Genomic DNA, 22,078 nt, shown 5'->3' on the forward strand with positions numbered 1-22,078 from the left:
TCTCTCTCTCTCTCTCTCTCTCTCTCTCTCTCTCTCTCTCTCTCTCTCTCTCTCTCTCGCGGAATTTGCCTTTTAAGGAAAGGGATGCATTTTTCATAAATTTCCTTCTTTTCCCTTTTCACTCCAACTGATCGAGGTAGGCCCACTTATCTCACAGTCTGATCCAACACCAGAGCCTAATGATAGTTTAAATACTTATACAGAAGGCCGTGTGTATTAAGGCGTCACCTTAGCAACCTCGAATCTGCAGTGGTATTGGTTCCATTACGGTTGATTTTTTTTTCGTGGTGGCCCCGGCGTAGTAAAACTCGATATTTAGACTCTAGTTAGAATAAAGTATTTGTCTGTAGGATTGTCCTTCATATTCCAGAAACTCCTAGGAAGGATATAAAATAAAATTTCATTATTTTCTAACAGGTGATAGCTACCACTGCTATGATAAAAAACTCTCGTTTAATTAAACAATAATTTAATGTTAATGAAAATCCAATAAAAGAGGTCACTTTTGTACAAGGTCTATCTATATAAAGGATTAAAATTTTTTTTTTTTAAATAAATAAAAAAAAAGGATCTAATTCATTTATTTAGTTGCAAAAATTGATAGAAAAAAGTATATTAAGTTTATTTTATGTTATTTATTAAACAAAAATCAATATTTCTTTGTTGGCATTTTATGCGCTTCCGTTGATCCGATTGTGATGGGGCTTCTTGCTGAATGTTCAGAATTTTCCCGGATTTATAGGCTATTCCGATTCCTCCGGTAAAAAAAAAATTATAAACCAAATTAAGAATTTTTGGCGCGCAGTTCAGAAAATATACATTTTCTGCATGGTTATTATATGCCAATCTATTTGTCCTTCTAAAGAATAACAAACAAACATTACTGATTCTATTAAACGATTTTTTATTCCCCAAGATATATAAAAACATAATTAGGCTTGAAGTATAGTTGTTTAACAAAATTGTTTTTCACGGAATAATCAAATTATATTCAGCGTCGTCTGAAACCCTTATTTGGAGTTTTTTTTTCTACCAGTGACCATTGTTCATATAATCGTTTATAACTCCTCTGCATTTAACCAATTTCTACGTTAGTGCAATTGTTGGAAAGCTGAATGTCAGTTTGTTTAACTTACATTAACAGAATTTAGATTAACGCCATTATAAGGGCCAAATATTCGTTTCAAATTAAGAAAAACTTTTCAAACGTTTTATTTTATTTCTCTGATTTCATTTTTGGTTTATTCGCGTTGGTACAGTAAATAGAGCCCTAAACCACTCCCAAGTTTGGTATAGATTGGTTGAGTCCTCTTGAAGTTATTTCAATATTTTTACCATATATTTTTATTATGTAATGGTATTTACCACTATTAATTAAATAGATATAATAAATGATTAATTAAATCTTTAATCTAATGTATAAATAATTAAATTTATTAATTTATATCAAACTTTCAATTGTATTCAATTAATCTATTACAATAGTAGTATCTATCTAATCAATACTACAAATTTAAAAACCTAAATAAAACTATTATTCGGTTGTTTACCTTCTTCTCTTCTCACCTCAGCTCTTTTATGGGTTTAATCGTAAATTTCCGCTCTGAGTCCAATGTTTCTACTCGTTCCTTTGCATGATCATATTTTATATCAAAGTAATTTGCCTCTCTTCCTTCCTAGCCTCTCGAGATATTGCATTAACGTGGCTGTGGATCTTCTCTCCTGTCATAGTTTTCCCTTATGTTTTTATTTTCAGAATCCATTCCTCTTTTTTGTTTGTAAAAACTCCTCTGAGAGATTGTACACATGTCCAAAAATTTGTAGTTGATCTTTCTTCCTTCGAGGACACGATATTTCATTCATCTCTGACGGTTTCATTCTTTTGTAATAATTTCTTGTAGATCCAACTATACTACACTTTTTTTTTTAATATTTATTTATTGCTATTTACAACTGTACATTATAATATATTTAGTGAATCTGATCTAAGTTAAATTGGAGTGGTACTGGCGTCTAGAGAAACTACCCATTGGTTGCACTTTAATGACATTTTACATTAGCTGGTCTCGTGGACATCTTCTTTTCAGGCGCCTCGGAGGATTGTCAGGAATGCAAGAGGATGCAAGATTAGGAAATAGAGGGTTTGAGTGGTTAGAGAGTTTATAATGGAAGAAGTGATATCTGGTTCGGGATAGATCGGTTACACAGGGAACATTAAGGTCTTTATGTATGATTTTATTTTTGACAAAGTAAGGAGCATTGAGGATTTTACGAAGGATTTTGAATTGTAAGGATTGAATACGAGAGGAATTCGAAGGTTTAGTGGATCCCCAAAGCTCAACTCCATATTTCCAGATTATACTCCACTTAAACTTTATTTTTGAACCGAGCAGTCCATTGTCCCTACCCTTAAAGTTTAATGGGGAAGAAAATTGTTTTATACAGTACTAATTTGGTAGCACTATTAATCTCCCTTGTTCTAATTATGTGGCTAATTGTGTGATATTCAAGGTTGTCCTTTCTAATCCTGTTACCTACTTCATGGTCGATCCTTCCATCTCTGCTCTCGATCGTGTCTAAATAAGCATACGCGCTTATATTCCCGAGACTCAGCCTATTGCAAGTCAATATTGCACTTATTTCATCTCGCCCATCATTTTCATTTGATACTAAGTTTGATTTCACGGTCATTCCTTTTTCATCCAGTTATTTTCTCCGATCAATAGCTGCTTTTCGTACGTTCTTTTGGGAACTTGGGTTGACATAGCCTATGAGAGTAACTACTACTGTTTGACTCCAACCTGAAAGTAGAAAGCCTAGGATTCTTCTGTATTGAGGCGCAACTCCTTTCGAAAGTTCAGATATATGGAGTTCAACTCTCATTTTATTTGGAGCTCCGAGATTTGTTTGGAAATTTTTATATTGGATTTCTACCTACATTTTATCCCTCTTTCTTTTGACTTTTTAATTGAATTTAATTTTAAAGTATCGTAGGAGAAAATATGTGATTCTGTGTTTACCTTCCTTGTCTGAACGCAGCCTGTTCTTCGAGGCCCCCTTCTCAGAGGTTTTTCAGCTGCTTATTAATCAAATAGTGTAAAATAAAATATTGAGTAACAAAAACAGTGGAAAATAACTGACCCCAATTTTCGTCTATTCAAATATCAATAATGAGAATAACAAAACATAAAATCTTTATATTTTTAAATTTAATAACTATCGTGACAAATTTACTTAACCAAGTAGCAAAACTCATGTGTGAGCATACCTTTTATTTTAGCATTTTTCGTTATTCTACATTACTTTCTACAACTTTCTCTGTTAAATATTATTATTTATAAAATCTTTGGCTTTGCAACGATTAATAGTAAGTCTATACTACTACACTTACTTTCGGAAATGTATTTTCAACCTTGAAAAATGATTTTTCCTCATATCTCCTTCATTTAATTATCAAATCCTTTCATAGTTTATATTTATCCAATTTTCACTACTAGCAAAAATTTGAAATGGTTAATTATTTTCTACAAACAAAACTAAAGGTACTTTAGGGAAGGATTTTTTCCTTCGCCATTTAAGGGAAAATCGTCATTTAAGCATTTAATTTCAATAAGGATAAAATTTATTTAATATTAAAGACCATAAAATTGTACAAATATACATTAATATACCGAAAAAAATCGTAAAAATATGAAAATTCGATTCTAGGAAGGACAACGAAAAGGTTACTGTCATACCCCAGATAGATTCCACACACTAACCACTCTGTGAGACTAGGTAATTTTGATTCAGGGGATCTCAAAACGTTTATTTCCATTGAAAACAGTAATTCAATCGCAATAATTCCCTTAACTATATATTTCATTCACAGGTAAGTGGAAGTAAAAATATTATCTGACCTTCTGATGTCAATTAGTTAAGTTCCTATTAATATAATTGGACAGTAACAATTATTTGACAGTGAAAAATTCAAATTTTTTGTTATAGAAATTTGATTTACAAAAAAATCTTTAAATTTATTGAGATGAATACATTAAATTTTGTTATAAAAATTCTCATGATATCTTTAAAAAAACGACGACTTCTATTCAATTAATTTTAAAAAATTATTAATTATATTAATTATTCAATAATGTTAAATTTATAAAATGTAATACTGAAACTATAAACGTAATATTATCTTATGTAATTAGGAATTTTTTAGTGGAAATAGTCATCCTTACATAAATTATTCAAGTTTATTTTACAAGAAATACCAAAAGTAAACTTATAAAAAAAAGTTAATATTATATATATAATGTTATAATGAAAGAGCATACACGCTAACAAAGACAGCAGCTTGTTAAAATCAACTTGCTTACGAATATAGCTTAGTCCCTGTCTCTTAGGTTAAAAAAATTTTCACTAACCGACTTAGTCGACATATTATACGACTGTTACATTCATGATAACAAAATATATGGGTTGAAATCATCTGTACTGCAACGGGAATCATAGTCCCTACCCAAACAAATATTTTATAACAAATCCAAGAAACAACTTAAAGAGTTCACCGACAACATAGACCTGAAATATTTATGGGCCTATACGACAAGCAAATAAAAAAATGTATTTTTTTTTTAAATTATTAATAAATAAATTATGTCATTTAACATATTTTGCCATTTCCTATTTGTATTGTTATTTTAATTTTCTTTTTCTTCTTCTTTCTATTCAGTTGAATCATATTTATTTTTACTATTCTATTTTCTAACAACTCTCACCTCGCCTTGTTTTGTGTTATATCTTTCTAATCTTTATATTATTTTCTATTATATTAAAATATAACATAAATGTTGTATTCTTTTTTCAATTGTACTTCTATCTCTATTACGTTGTATATAATATTTAAACAACACTGTAGGTATGTAATATGATTTTTTGCATGGCGTATAGACAAATTATTAAAATATACTACCCCTCTTTTGTAGTTTTTTTTCTCCTGCCTTAATACAGAGGATACATATATATTAACTTTTTCTACGGTGTTGGACAGTGGCCACTCTATAATTTCTTTAATTTTGTAACAACATATTGGACCATATATAATTTTAAATTTAGAATTGTGAAAACGTCCTGAATACAATTAATTATTGCCGGATGGTTCAATATTTGATATTATTTAAAATCTCCATTATTATTAATCGAAACAGTGTTACCAACTGATACCGTATAAATTATGCAGGCTGTACCTGGCACAGAGCATAATCCACGACTGGTTTTAATCCTTCACAAACCCTCTGCTGAGGATATGTTTATTCCCATTCTGTTTATTTCTACTTCCTATCCGTTGTATTCGATATATTTCCGTATCGCGTATAGTTGTGTACATAGATTGATATTAACAACGGTATCGGGAGCTTTATCCGGTAGCTTAATACTTGAATTGAAATCCATTTTATACATATTGGAATTTATTATAATATGTATTTGAAATAATATTGGATGGAATTAACGCTGTGATTCGAAAGATTATTATTGGGAGGTTTAGGAGTGTTTCTAATTAACTTTGGGTTAATAGAACCTAGTATTTTATTTTAAGAAATATCAGACGTTCATAATATTTTATAATAATCCTATTTACTTATAAAATCTCCATACGTCACGTCAAAATAGTTGTTTCAACTAATCAAGTAATAAAAAAAATAAATAAATAAAATATATATACATATATGAAAGTATATATATTGCAATATATATTATATATAAAAATTATTGACCGCACCCTCGACTATCTCTTTCATATCCACTTACGGTCAATACTTTTTTAACTTGGTATATAAAAAGTTGATAATTATTTTTTGTTATTTTTTGACTGCACCCCAAAACTATCTCCTTCATATTTGAATATATAGGTTCAAATATTTGTCCACAATAAACTTTTCAACTACTGGAACGATTTGCACGCGTTTTTATTAATACCTATCATTGTTTTTTACTAAAGAATAAAAGAAAAAAAAATACTATTTGCATTAACAAAAAAAAAATCATTAAATTGGGACAATTAGTTCGGCCTATTGAACTTTCACCTATATTTTTAAACAAATTCATTTAGAATTTTGTTTAATTTGCTTATAACTTGAAAATTATACACTCCCGAACATTTGAAAAATTGTTAATTTCCTACATAACCGGTTAGTAGCAAGTAGATACCCCAAATATTTTATATACTGATTTTGATTATATATTATCTTTATTATATACTGTTATTTACTTCTATATAGTAAACAACAAATCCCATCATTGATCCAATAGTACTGATGTAAAATTGAATAAAACAGTAATGACAACTCATCTCAAATATCCAACATATATTTTTGTAATGATGCGATAATAGATAACCGTGGATAATAGGGAATAGCACAAATAAGTTTTAAAAATCTTATTTATAAGTGCCAACGTTTCGACCTGAATTTCTAGCTTTCATTTGGGCTAAAAACAAAAAAAAACATGATAACAACCAATGAATAAAAGAAAATACAAAATGAAAATAGATAAAAAATAAAGTAATGAAAGAAGTGGGAAATAAAACGTATATATAGGTAATCAAATATATAAGTAAAATGACACAATTAATGAAATAACATTTTTTTTTTTATTTATTTATTTAATGTAATTTACAACTGTACAAAATAATACAATAAGTAAATATGTTGTATGTTTCATATACACTTGAAAATCTTGGGAAGGAACCACCCATCGGTGGTACTTCAAACATTAATTTAAATTAGAAGGTCCCGTGGCCATCTTACTTTCAGACGCCTCGGAGGATTATCAGGGATTGTTAAGGATGAAAGATTAATTAATGGGTTAGGATGGTTAAGGAGTTTGGAATGAAAGGACGCATATCTGTTTTGGTCCAATTCTACAACGAATGGGATGTTAAGGTATTTGTGAATGAGTTTATTTGTAACGTAATGAGGACCATCAAGGATTTTGGATTGTAAGGATTGGATGCGGGAGGAGTTTGATGGAGCTAAATAAAATTTAAATTTATATAATGCAAAGTAACTACAAAATATGAATATTTTAATATAATAATAATACTTAAAAATTAAAGTTATGGAAAAAACACAGTGGTAGAAAATATAAGTAACAAATGAAATATGTAATTTTCATTAGTTACATATATTTTCTTTCTCTTTGCTTTTCCATAACTGTAATTTTCAAACTATTATTATTAAATTAAAATATCCATATTCTTTTCATTATATAACATTATATTTTTATTTCATTAATCATGTTATTTTACTTACATATTTAATTACCTGTATATACGTTTTAATTTATTTTTATCTATATTCATTCTGTACAATTATTTACTTTAATGATTTTATTCATTGATTATTATCTTGTTTTTTTTTCTTAGTCCGGATCAAGGCTAGAAATTCTGGCCGAAAGGTTGGCAATCATAAATAAGTTTTTAAACTTATTTGTGTTATTCTCTGACCGCACCCCCAACCATCTTCTCCTCTTTCATATATTTTTGTGTTTGTGATCTATAATTTGTTTGTAGAATTTTCATATGGAACAATTAGCTATGGCATAGCATTCCTCTATATCACTACTAGATATAAATAGGCTTGGGTTTTGTTATAAAACAGTAAAAAAAAAAAAAAATCGATTTGGTTTATAAAACATAATAAAAAAATTTATGTCTAATTCTTTAAAGCGTGTTGCCAGGTGTGGTAGTTATACAAAAATTTCAAAATTAATCTGAGCAATGATCCTTAAAATTGGCCTGTCAAATAGAAGATTGAATCAAGCATCTTTTTTTAAAAATTATTTTTGAACCTACAACTGATCAAGCCTAAAATTGAACGTTGTCCCCAGGGGTTTTATTTAAATATTCCCTTTTTATTAGCCGCGTTACAACAATGGCAGAACGCAGTGATGAATTATTTTGCGAAAACGAATGCAGTTGGTTGAGAGGAACAATAGGCAGATAAAAATGGAAGCCGGACATAGCTAACGACTGCAGTTAGACACCATCCATCAGCCCCCCAGCTATATATAAATTTTAACCATCCCTTCCTCTTTGGATATTATTAAAGCACCCCTCGTTGGTGCAGTGGATTGCAATCGAAAGCAGGACCTTCTATTGATTTTATGCACCCTCGCCCGCTCAACCCCAAACTGCATCCATCTCTGCTTCCTTTTAATAACACTCTTCCATACCAGATCACGTTTTTGTCTCTTTTTTCATCTGCTCGTTGTGAGAATTTATTTTATTATTATTTTTTTTTTTTTAGGTTTTGTTTCATACCTGATATATTCGATTTGGGACCGCATGAATAAAAATCGTTATGGTATTCAACTTTTATAACGTTTGTGAATTGAGAAATTGACCCATATAAAATCCTATTCACTCCGGAAAACAAGATAATCTATTTTCCCCCTTTTTCAATATATAGCAAAAATATTTTTTTTTTTGGATATTAAAAAATTAGTTGAATCAGTAATAAGTTATTTAAAAAAATATAGATAGCTTGATTTAACACTTAAACTAACTTATTAAACTATTCAAATTTAAAATATGAAAATTTATTTAATAAAATAATATCACATTTAAATATTCTGACACCTTTAGATCGATTTGACTCGTTAACATAAATAATTTTATTTATAATCTTAAATAATTTCTTGAACCTGGTTAATGTAACCTCTAGAGGAAAGTTATAAGCATTGTTGTGATAAAGATTTAGCAAATAATAACTGTGATAAATGAATTTTAATTTTTGTTTTTAATGTGAAAATTGACCAATCAGAAATTGTTGTTTTGACCTGGGCAGAATAGCATGCATGAAGTTGAGTTTTCATTTAATTCAAAATTTGTATTAAGTGTCCCTGAAGATGGCGGGATTGGCCAAAACGTCGGACTATAAAATGTGTTGAGACTTAAATGGATAAAAATTAAATTATTTATTGAAACAATTTTTTTTATATTAGTTGTTTTTTTCTTCGATTATGACAGCAATTGGTTTTAAGTGCTAACAATTGATCTTAGAAATTCATGCAAAGTATCCCTACGTACTTAATAGTTTGTTTTATTTTTTGAAAATGATAATAATAATAACAAAGGCTAAGAAAGTTCGATGCCGATGCCAATCACCGTCCACACAAATAAGAAGAGCATATTCTGGATTTTCTCTTTAGGAAGTCTGGTAAATCAATTCATAAAATGTTTCCACAAAAGAATTGAATTCACTGTTGAAATACCTCAAAATAACAAAATAAGATTCCTGGATATGGACATAATCATAGATGGACAAAAAATAACCACTAAATAGACTAAAAAAAACTAATACAAGCAATAGATTACTAAATTTCTTTTCAAATCACCCACATTACTAAAACAGAAAACATAGCAAAAAATTTAATAGACAGCAATAAACTTAACGGTTATAAGGTCCAAAGAGGTAGTAAGGAAATATAGAGTAATGGCTGTGCTAAGGAGAGGTGAAGATGCACAAATAAGTTATGGTAGAAAAGAGAGAACAGTGTAAAGTGTGACATGATTTCCTATATGAAATTATGAGGTGAATATAATTGTATGAATTAAAATAAATAAGGATGAAGATTGTTGTTATGATAGTTTTATTATTGTTGTTGGTTTAAAGTACATGAATATGAGACAGTGGTCCCGAAACGTTGTACCATGTTATGATAATTTAATACAAATTTCATTCAACTGGAAGTTATTAATCTCAAAAAAAATTTATGAGTAGGACATATTATTTTTAATTCATCGATAAAAAAAAATCAAGAAATGAAAACAATTTATTATCATAATAATAAATTGAATATTATTTTATCAGAGTGATACTTTCCTTATGGTATAATTCCATCCTACAAACGTATATTTTGAATTGATGCCTAGCTTAAATTGAAATTCAGCACGCTTTGGAACTTAGGACACTTAAAAAATCATTAAGTAGAAAAAATCTAACTTGTTAGTAAACGAATAGTTGTCATTTGCTGAAATAAAAAATGAGTTCTTAGCAGAAGAACATTTATACAAGAAACAGTGTAATTTTAAATTGATTTTTACTAAAACCGATTTACCTGAGATATAACCAATCTGTAAATTTATGTTAGTCATGAGTTGTATGATTTAAGTATTATGAAAAAAAAAAGATTATTAGATTTATAAATGACTCAACAAAAGAAAAAAAAAAGTCAAAAATATTTGACTGAAACTGTACAACAAAGCCATGTTTTTTCAGTGGTATTGAGCCGTGAAACATGTCATACTCATTAACAGAACATATTCTAATTAAAAGTTAACGAACCTAGTAATTGGTTGAAAGGATCTCTCATGCAACAGAGTTGGATTAAAAATTAATCGTACAACCTAGGACTCCCATTCGAATTTGCCATAGGCTCTGAACTAGTTGCCCTATGAACATTAGATGAATCCTACTAAAACATTTAATAAGCTTTCCTAAAAATATTATTAAAATATATTGTATATTTTTATTTTCTAATTCTAAGAAGTAAGTGTTCCACATATTAAATTATTGGTGGCGTAGTCAGCTAAATTTCGGAGAATTACAATTGTTCGATTAAATTCGTTATCTAAATATCAAAAAATATTTCGAATATATTTAAATCCGCATAGTAAATAACTAAGCATCAAACCAAGCAGTAGATTTACTAAGTTCTGTGACCTAATTTTTGAGAGGGGGAGGAATAATAATTTGCTTGTTTCATTACTTTTTTTTACCCCTACATATTATCTGACTTACCGGGAGGGGAGATTTCAGATAAGACCATGTTTTGCCCCGCAGGTAAACAAGCTATTCTAACCAGTGTGGGAGGGTCCAGTTTTTATTCCGTGGGACCGTCACGAAATAATTGTAGACCCGCTCAGGTGGCACCTCAACCTCTTCAGCTATAACGGCTACACTTACTTCATTACTATTACAACTACCTTGTATTTGTGTTATTACTTACTCTATGGCTCCCATCCCCAGGCAGACACTCCTTGAGTTAGATTATTAGGTCTTCTTGTATCTTTAAATTGGATACTAATATTTACAGGGGATGCCACTAAATTAAATCACGATATCCCATCCACAATATATGTGTAGTTTTCCCGGTTTATTTTACATCGAAAACTAGTTTAAAACCGCAGGTCCGTCTTTTGTCAACTAATAACTAAGATTATTCGTTTTCTTTTTTTAAACAAATGATTTTAATAAATCGTTTATATCTGTAAAAATCAAAAATTCATTTAAAAAACTATTTGAAATGAAATTAAATATATACATATGAGAGGTAAATAGCAGCGTGGTAACGCGCCTGTCTGACAACCCAAAGGTTGCGAGTTCGAGTCCTTCGGCCCTTTTCGGGATTTTCTCAAGCATATAATTATACAATACTCCCTCACAGCCTCCGTCCAGGCATTGTGTGGCCTCTTATCCACTGTGTGACTCTCACAAAAATAGACGTGGGAGTTACGAACCCTATAAAACCACGTCATGAAACACACGTGTACTTAGGAAATACATCGCGCGAGTCTTTGGACTTCCACAGTCTATCACGCCAATAATAATAATAAATAAATAATAATAATTTATATATACATTTTTTTAAACATTCGGTATAATTAAAAAAAAAATATTATAATATAATATGCCTTATATAATATTATATAAAAATGTACACGGCTAAAATTTTGGCAACACAAGAAATATTTATCGAACTACACATTCTTGTCATTATACTTTATATATCAGTTATAAGGGATTATTTAATTAATTAGTTAAATTTGATTTAGTTATAATCATATAAAGAACAAAAAGAGTTTTAAGGGTATTTAATTTTCACAGTTTTTATATAGAAGGATATAGGCCCTTAGAAAATAGTGTATACTACTGTTTTGAGTTTAAAATAATTTATAATAATATTGATTTAAAATTCGTGCTTCGCTAAATGAGTATCCTGTAGTATCCAAAATTGTGTTATGGCTTTAAACAGAGACTTTATTTTTTTTTTTTGTTGAAGAGAATGGCCGAGAAAGACAATAGACTAAGTGACTGAAGCGAGTTCCTCGCCGCAAATAATCTAGATATTTCCAAATGGAGTGAACTTCTTCCCCCCTCCCACCCATTTTTCAAAAGAAAGATAGCGCTTGTCACTTTTGTGCCCTTTCTTTTATCTCTTTTACGGCCCTCTAGTATTCTTTCTTCAAATTCGTTTTCTCTTAATTATTTAATGAATAAAACTTTCAGAAGTTAATTTTTTTAAAAATTATAAAAATTCATATAAATGCTTTACATAAGGAGTGTGACGTACATGAAAAAAAAATAATTTGGATTGGTCCTAATCGAACATAGTCAGCTGGAGTTACTTTTCCTCCTGAAGTACTCCTGCAGACTGTACCAAGCCTTAGAAGATAGAACAGTCACTAAGTAACTTCAGTCTATGCTATCTACTGACTTTTTCAAATGCAAAATATAAAAAATAAAAAAGAATTATTTAAACAAAGAAACAAATACATTCAAAAGAAAAATGCTAGAAGCTATTTATATATCGGAAAATATTAGTTATACTGCTAATTTAAAATCATATTCAAAAAAATTGAACCAGTATCATGGGAAAATTTTATGCAAAACTAATTTTTAATCATAATATTTATATTTAAGATAAATAATATACAGTTAAATTTAGTAGATTTTTCAAATAGTAAAATGAATAAATAAAAAAGGAAATATTAAGAGCATATGACAAACCTGATATGTGAGATAGGTTAAACAATATATGATAAAGTGATAGACCAAAATAGACAGTGCCAACTGAATTGAAGTGAAATTGTGATAATAATAGGTTATTGATTATGGTAAATTCTGACTAATGCAGAATAGCCTGAAATTTTTTTATAAAAATATTAGCTGAGATGTTATAAATAAGGCAGGATAATTTATGATTAATTAAGTTTAAAAAAAAACTTATGTTATAATGATTAGAATGTAACTAAAATTTTAATTAATAGATCCATGAGAATGACCGAAACGTAGGAGTTACAAAGAAATAAAAATTGTAAGACTGTACAGAAATTTTTTATTATACTTAATATACAATCCTGCCTCATACAATAAGTTAATTTATTTATATAAACAAGTTTTTTGTCAGATCTGCAATCATTAGGCAAATAAAGCAGCTCTCTGTATGTACAATCATTAAATTCTTAACTTTTTCTAACAATGAAGAATAAAACATTTAACAAGCAGATGGCATAGTCGGAGCCCAACCAGGTTAAATAAATTTTCTTGGTGGTTCAATATCGAAAATTATTGGAGGCGTATACCAACGTTCATTTAAAGTGGTGTTTGACTGTTTCACAATTTTTGTAACACAACTCTACCTTAAAATAAAACAGACCATCTCTACTTTTAATTGGCCTTTGGAATTTAAAAAAATTGTTTTATAAATCAGATTTTTACCTCATTCATCTGCATTTACATACATCTGCATCATTGCATACACATAACGTTTTTTTTTCATAGAGTAAGAATATATTTTTTCTTTCAAGAGATTTTAATGAACTTTTAGGCTACTAAAAACATGCATTTACTCCGATTAAAGTAGTTCTAAAAAAAATTTCAAAGTTAAAAACAATTTTTTAGCATTCCACTATTTTCAAAATTTATTTATTTTCACACACAAAAATCCTGGAAGTATTTGCGATCGTTTACTTAAAATTTTACTTATTTCTAGCTGTTTATTTACTCAGGTAATTTTTCTGGGAACTTTTATACCTACAATATATACATTAATATATTTTAAATACTTAATTTTTTTTTTTTAATTTTTAAATAGTATTTAAAAAAAGAAATGTACTGATTTCTGGTATTGGATTGGAAATAATTCCAATTGTTTCTTAAAGACATAGAAAAACATGAATAAGCCATAATGAAAACAAAAAAATAAAATAAAATAACGTAATTTTGTGAAACTTTTATATATTTATTTGATTCCTTGGGTCCTTTAAAGCGTATGCCAGGATTGTTATTGTCATATTGTCTCTGATATATAATAAGCATAATGTCTCCGATTTTAACAATGAATGCATAATTTTTTTTGAGACGTCACTGTGTCACCATCCCCTCTTGAGATGAGAAATTAAGTATTTTACGGTGCTTGATTATTTTGCTGTATTAAAAATATTTTAAATTGATATACAAAAATATTTCCATTTCATCATTAGGTTCCCCTGGCCCCTCATATGTAATCATGCCTAAAGCCACCGGTGGGCGGACTAGAGATGTGTGCTTGCTGCAGGTGCTGTTCCTCGACCCGTCTTAAATAATGCTGTCTTTGATTGATCCAGCGACCTCTCCAAACACTCATGCATATTCTCCTTTCTCTAGGACAATAGCCTCCTAATTACATCCGCATGGAACTAATGAAGAAACCCCTTTGGCCGGCCTACTTTCCTCTGAGCTTTATCGAAAGAAAATAGTAGTTGATTTATATCAATTTATTAGTTAAAAATAATAATCAGCATTTGATAGACTTCGATATCGACTTTGATTCCACACCCGATGTCTTCATCCCGTATCAGGGGTACGCTAGGCTGCTATTGTCTTTATATTACTTTTAAAAAATTCATAAATTATATCGAATAAACTACTGTAGGAATATTTACTTAAATTAATTCAATAATTAAAATCCATTCGGACGTGAAATAATTTGTTTAATACTCCGACCTTGTAGCAAGTATAATATTTATTATTGAAGACATGAGTGAATGTTGGCTTTATTATATTGTTGAATTCAATGTTTATTTATTTCTATTCTAGATTTCAAACCTCAGTGTTCAACTCATGAAAATCACCACAATCTTATGGTTCGGAAAAATTAAATAAGATACTGTGTTGGAAGAAATATAAAATTATTACTAAAATCTCACTTAACCATATTTATCCAATCATGCCTTTAATAATATTCAACCCCTTAAGTCGAGTTAATTTGAACGCAACAAATTTTTAAAAAATCCTCAAAAATTAGCAATACACATTCGAAAACGTTAAAATGTTTGAACTGAAGAAATTTTTAAAACTGTTTTAAGATATTTTATAATTAAAGAGTATCCCTAGGAATGTTCCTTGAACAACATATGAGTGGATAAAAACTTATATATTTCCAATTAAATTTAATTATAATTGGTGCGGATCAGTACACTATACCAAAGCTATGACTAAAACAACTAGGCCTTACCAAAGCCAACAACCAACGGGCGTTGATGACCAGGCTGTTAAACGCCCTTTCAAAATTAACAAACAAATTCTCCATTTAACAAACTTTAACATTTTAACTAAAGATCATGAATCTCCTTATTAATTACGTTAAATTATGCATCTAATGAGTACTATAACCCCATTTACTCAAGTGAAATGTTCATAAGCCATCTGCTCTGATTGTTCCTAGGGCTTCAATACCCAATATCTCCTAGTACCATTACGTATTAGGTTATATGGTACCCATTCGACAAAGGATCTAATGTTCCAAAGGATCTATTGCTAGAATACATCATTTAGGATTTATGTATAAAAAACTAAAGAAAAAGAATTAGACTTTTATAATTCATTATTTTATAAAACTGATTGGCAGCTTTGTAAGAGTTTTAGGACCACCAGAAATGCGTTTAATTTTAGGTGTAAACTTATAATTTTTGAGAAACATTGAAAAAAAAAATTATCTCTTTTATAGACGATAGTTTACTGTTTGCATCCATACTACTCGACAGAATTGGTATTTAACACACATTCCACTCAGACTTGAATGCTTTTTAATTTGCTATACTATAAAGTTTTCAACAGGTTGCAGAATTAAGGAGTTGTTGATTAAAAAACTAATTCAAATTAATTAGCTACTTAGTAATAGTTTCAATACCAGTTAAAGAAAGGATCACTGGGATCTCTTAGAACCCTTCTTTACCTTTCATATAAGGGTGGGAAAGAATGGTTCGTAGTCCCGTAGGCTGAAACTAAGCTTTGAACACTAATAATTATTGTTGCTTCTTATCTAGATAAATTACAAAATAAAACAGTATTTTAGATTTAAATACAATAAATTCTGTCCAATTGAGTCTCAACACTCTTTATTAATTCTTTAGATGTCTAACGTTTCGATAATATGGTCATTCTCAAGGACAATCTATTAAATAACAGTTTTTATTACTCACTCGATCTTACCAATTTAATACATAATAATAATAGTTTAAACAATACCATTGGGATAATTTCCAAAATAATAATAAACGTTTTTTTTAAATCATTAAAAGCTTTTTCGAACCATGTCTGTATTCAGTTCAATCTTACTTTATGTGAAATGAATAAATTTTATAACTTTATATAAACTGTTATTGTTATGTATTCTATTGGTAAAAGCGAATGTACAATAAAAGATGTTGTTTAATAGAATGTCCTTGGGGATGTACAGGCTGCTCGAAACGTTGGACATTTAAAGTATTAATGAGGAGTATTGAGACGTAACTGTATACAATTTGTTTTGTTTAAATAATGAAAGCAGTCTCGAAAACGTTATTAGATTATCTATAAAGTAGTTTAGATATAAAAAAAAAATTATACAAAAACGTATTTCTAGTTGTATTAAACCAGAAGTGAATTTCTATGTCAGCTATGATAGAAAAAAATGTTTTAATTATTTGAAAATGTATGTTTTATTGGCTGGATTTTGTCCATATGGCTCCAGCACTAATTGAGTCCTACAAACAAGGTTAAATCCAAACCTCAGCACACCCCTGACAGAGACTGTCCTTGTTCCTCTATGATGACGGAACAAAGACAGACCTGGAATCCTAGAGGATCAGCGCTGATGATGATTACTAATATAGACCATCCTCTGCCCGCAGGCCTGGAGGGAGCTCGCCGAAGAGATTGATTCCTGCCCCAAAGCTCGGTAATTGATGGTTGCATTAGTGTCATTAGACTTAGCTGAGGTAAGCCGTCAGCGGACCCGAAGTGGAGCGGCCCACCGAATGAGGTAAGGGTAGTAAGGGTATCTTTGCATTTTATCTGCCAAGTCCGAATCCATCTTAAAGAACTTCGTACCTTCAGGTTTTGGTAAGTCTTCGTCAAACATGTCCATTAAGTCAATAATAACATTGACAACTGAGGGGGTTTGGAACGGAAGAACTTTATAAAGTTAATCTAAGGTTGAAAAAGCCTATCAAAATGGCTGGTTTAAAAAAATTATTTACTAGTAATTTCTAAATTATTTCATTTTTTGTCCTAGTATTTTTTCTTTTTTACATTTTCCAAAAAATCTAAGAAATTATTTTGTAAATTTGAATCCTGATATTACGTAAGAGTTTCCTAGTCCCAAAAAATCTTCGTTTCATCCGTACTATAAGAAAACATTCCGGTCCCCAACTTAATTCGTATTTAGCTTTTTTTCAAGGTTTGTATTGTATATATTTGATCAAGAAGTCAGTATAACTTGTATCTTTTATCATTTCTTATGCAGTGTAAAACGAAAAGAAAGAGGGAAGGGAGAGAGGGAGAGGGAGAGGGGAGGGAGAGATTATAAAATATGGTACCGAAAGAAAATATTAGGAATATTTAGGTCGTATTATATTTTTATATAATATATTAGGACTTTTTATATTTTTCTCCTGTCAATATTTTCTGCTAACACGTGCTTTAATATTACTACCAAATTATGTTGCTGTTTTGTCCTTTTTCTTTCAAGTTTCAAATTGATTACTTCCATTCACTTCAATCTTTTTATATCATATGTCCAAAATCGGTCTGGTTTGTTATGAGGGGTGATCATAATATCTCTGTGGCATCTGGAGAGAGGAACTAGTCCGAGAAGTGGGCCTAGTGATCCTTTTTGCCGAACCCTGGGGGCTACTAGAGTTGCTGTCGCGTACCAATCAAGATAAGAGTGTCAAAATTCATTTCACGGGACTAACAAGACATAAATATTGGCAGCCCAAGGTTGGAATCAAACCCACAACGATCTGAACCGGGCGCTCTTGGACGTACGTTAGGGGCTGGGCTATGACCGTCATGTCACCTAAGTAAAAGTTTTAAAAAATTTACGAAACAGTAAATTGTTAAGGACATAAATACTAAATTTTTACATTTAGGCATTGTGAAATAAGGTTTTACATTTTCTATTTTAAATGCCATAAATAAAAATATTTAATTGCCGTTGTTTTTTGGCTATATTCTTCTGAAGAGCGAACATTAAAACAGTTAATGTTTTTAAAATTTCTTTCTAGAAGCCAATTTTAAAACTTACTTAACCAGGGAGAGGTGTAGCCTCGAGTATTTCGCTCAAATTGGGAAATAAACGTCTATACTTTTCTTGTATTTCATATTTTTTTGTTTATACTTCGTTCTACCTTCCGTTATTCCTTTGATGGATGTTGTTATCGCCGATTGTTTATGTTACTCCCTCTTTTAGCTCCCCACATATACTCGATTCAGTTTTGCTCTGGCCTCGGTATAGCCAACCGATAACGGTAAGACCGAGCAGTCACCAGTTTACTCTTAACGTAACAGTAACGTAATCTTTTTTAATAATTTGAGCATTTTACTCATGGACAAAAAGCAGTACACTCCTGCTGGATTAACTTCATCTTATTATAATTATCGAATTTATGTTTACAAAGCACTCTACATGCAATAGGTTCAAGAACGTAATTGCCACGTATAACAAGGATAACCCAGTACGGAAATTGCTGTTTCGCGAGAGGCATAAGCACCATACCACCGACAAAGAAGATATCGTGTCAGTTTCTTGTTGTCTAGCGGAACTATGCGGTCTAAGCTCATTGTACGAGGTCATTTTGGGAATACCGTCGAGCCGAATCCACCTGCGGCCGAATACCGCCATGGTCATTTCCTGAACAATCGGTTAGATACGGCAAAAGGTATGCCGGCCTAGTAAATCAGACGCGGAAGATATAAATGCGTCATAGCAAAGGATATGGCGGGAATATGGAAACGAGGATTTTGCGCCAGATAAGGACACACCGGACCAATCACTCGCCAATATATGGCCTTTGATTGGATAGTAATCTTACTACATCCTATCGCCCGCTCCAATCAGGGAGTATTGTGTCCCCTGCGTTGGCAACAGCTATACTTATAGGTCAGCGCCTTCCAATCCTCTGTCAATCACTCACGTCAATTTGTCATTATCCCATCTTTTTTTATTATTAATCAAAAATCATCCTTCACTGACCACAGAACTTGACATAATAGCAGTCTGTAATGAGGTTTGAAATAAATTAGTGTTTTCCTATTGTATATATCGTCAATTTATCTCCTATTACACAATTCAGTTATTTTATGCACCTTAAAATATTTGTCATATATTTTTTATTTTATTATTAATTTTTTTTTTTACATACCGTATGAACTGAATTTGTTGTGATATTAATTTAAAAGAAAAATTCACTGTTTGTTACTTTTTTCAACATGACATAAATTGATTCAGATGATATTTGAGAAAATAATACATAAAGGAACATATACCAGATTATCAGTAAAAAAAATCTTCATATAAATATTTAGTGTTTTTCTTATTTTTCAATTTTAAAATTATTCTTTATTTTAAAAATAAGGATGTTCAGAAGTCCCCCTCCATCTTCAGGGTACGTCTACAAATTTGAAAAACACTACAACAATAATTTAATAATAATAAGTATTGAACAATTATTATTTAAATATTAGTTAAAAACTAAATTAATTACCTCATTATAGCAATAATATTTTCTCTATTTCTGGCTCCCTATGCCTAAATCCATAATTTTTACTTCTTTAATTTTTTTTTTAAATTAAACTATTTCGAGAATCCCCTAGCTAACTCTTCGGTATCTTTATCGTACTTGAACGAAATTAACATTCACCCTAATCGTTATTGTGTATCCAGTTTACTGAGCCTTCCACATATTTATCAATTCATCTTTTTGTTTATCTATTTTTTTCTTTAAAAAAATCTTTCAAAATTACAGAGGGCATTATGCCTAAAAAATATGGAGGCCTCCCAATAGACCCTACATCAGAGAATGTGAGGGAATTAAAACAACCTTAAATGAAACCTTTCGACTCTTTTTTGCCTTCCTTCTCTGCCTCGGTAACATGAGTTGTTTTTATTTTATTTTTTAATGTGTAGTATTATACTCTGTCATATTTACAGAGATATGTAAATGAAATAATAATAAATGAGATATATAAACTAAATGATTACAACATAATAATATATAGAAAAATAATTATAATAATAAAAGCTCCGATATCCATCCAGCCTTATAACTACCCTTAATTGGGTAAAAATCTAATGGTCGAGCGCGATTCTATTTAAATCACCTCCTTGCACATCCGTTGGTCTAGTAAAAGTACTGCCTTACCAAGTATTGCATACCCCTGACCCTTCATGGGCTGTAAAAAAAAAATGGCTTATATGAATTTTCATAAAATATTTAGACATATACAAATTGTAGGAAAAATAAAGGATATTTAAATTTAACATAATCTAAATATTAAAATTTAATATAAAGAAAAGAAATTGAAATGGAAATGTATATACATAATATTAAATATAAAGCAATAAAAAGTGAGAAATATAAAGGAAAGGAAAAAAAAGGATAAAGTGAATATAAAGTAAAATATATCATTGAATAAAAAATTAAAAATAAACCAATATCAGGAATAATTAAAACTGTCCAATGATAATGCGACTTTTTTGGCTAAAGATATAAGTTCTTCTTTGTAATTTTTAATTATTTCTTTGTCCTTAAAGCAAAAAGGAGCCCTCCAACATCCACCTAGTCATGAAGTGGGTACCCTTAATTGTGTAAAAATCAGACGGTCGTGCGCGATTCTGATCAAATCAACTCCTTGTACAACCATTGGTCTAGAGTATCAGGACTGCTTTACTAATTACCCCTACAATCCTTTATGGTTTCACAAATTTAATTTCATTAAAGTAAAATAACGTCTAAAACACATTAATTATTGGATACAATATTTTATTGATTTTAGTTGCATGGTTTGGTAAGCATATGGCCATGTAAGAAACATATTAGCTTACTTGCATTTTCATAACATATTTAGTAATACATAAATTGTTGAGAATTTAATATATGTAAATATAAACTTAATTTAATTAAAAGCAATAAGAAGTAAGAAATTTATAATAAAGGAAAAAAAGAATAAAGTGAATATTAAACAACAATGAATATAAAGTAAAATAAAGCAATAAATATAAAATGAAAAACTTAAATATAAACAATATCAAGAATAATCAACATTCTCATTTATAGGGCCCAAAATAATGCGACTTTTTTTACCTAAAGATATAAGTTCTCCTTTGTAGCAGTTGATACAAACACATACAGTTGATAAAGTCCTGTACTGTCACAGAATGTTTATTAAATCAATATACCAATTGAGAAATGCACTCCAAGCTGCTATAAAAGTTTGACATTCGGATTGGGACACTTTTGGGGAGAATCACAATTAATTTTCAGAAAATAAATTTTAAAAATTCATATAAAAAATTTAATAGACTGGTTAAACGATATTTTTCATTACATACAATCTTTTGAATTTCATAAGACTGGTATTTATTTTTTAAAATAAAAAATGGTATTGTTGTTGTTAAGTCTATAAAACTCTTTATTATATTACCAATCCAACGTATCGGCCAATTCGGCAATCCTCAAGGACAATCTTGAATATAAATTTACACCTCAGATCCAAATTCAAAAATGTTTTGCTAGCTATTCTGCCTAGGTCATAGATTACAAGTGAAAACACCCTAATTTGTCACACTTCATTAATTTTTAAAACTTTTGATTTTAGATCAACTTACACTATCAACTATCATATAAACATTTTTTGATTTGGATGTAAGTTGTAAATTTATATTTAAGATTATCCTTGAGGAAGGCAGAATTGGCCAAAACGTTAGTATAATAAAGAGTGTTGATACTTGACAAGGATACCAATTGATTTATTTAAAAAAAGATATTTTTCATTTTTAGATTAAT

General features: G+C 29.7%; 1 protein-coding gene across 6 annotated transcripts in view; it reads left to right on the plus strand.

Moving 5' to 3' along the window:
• Window positions 1-22,078, plus strand: part of LOC106686452 (zinc finger protein 768) — a 402,036-nt gene that overhangs the window by 129,141 nt on the left and 250,817 nt on the right. For 5 of the 6 annotated variants that reach the window (XM_067053093.1, XM_067053099.1, XM_067053098.1 and 2 more), the window contains exon 2: window positions 16,922-16,968. The gene's annotated coding sequence lies outside the window, so the exon portion shown is untranslated. Of the gene's footprint in view, window positions 1-16,921; window positions 16,969-16,988; window positions 17,053-22,078 lie in introns of those variants that run through there. The other variant, XM_067053096.1, reaches the window with a different exon arrangement.

This window comes from Halyomorpha halys, unplaced genomic scaffold, assembly GCF_000696795.3.
Source record: "Halyomorpha halys isolate HHAL.00 unplaced genomic scaffold, Hhal_1.1 Scaffold821.1, whole genome shotgun sequence".
In the NCBI taxonomy this organism is placed as follows: domain Eukaryota; kingdom Metazoa; phylum Arthropoda; class Insecta; order Hemiptera; family Pentatomidae; genus Halyomorpha; species Halyomorpha halys.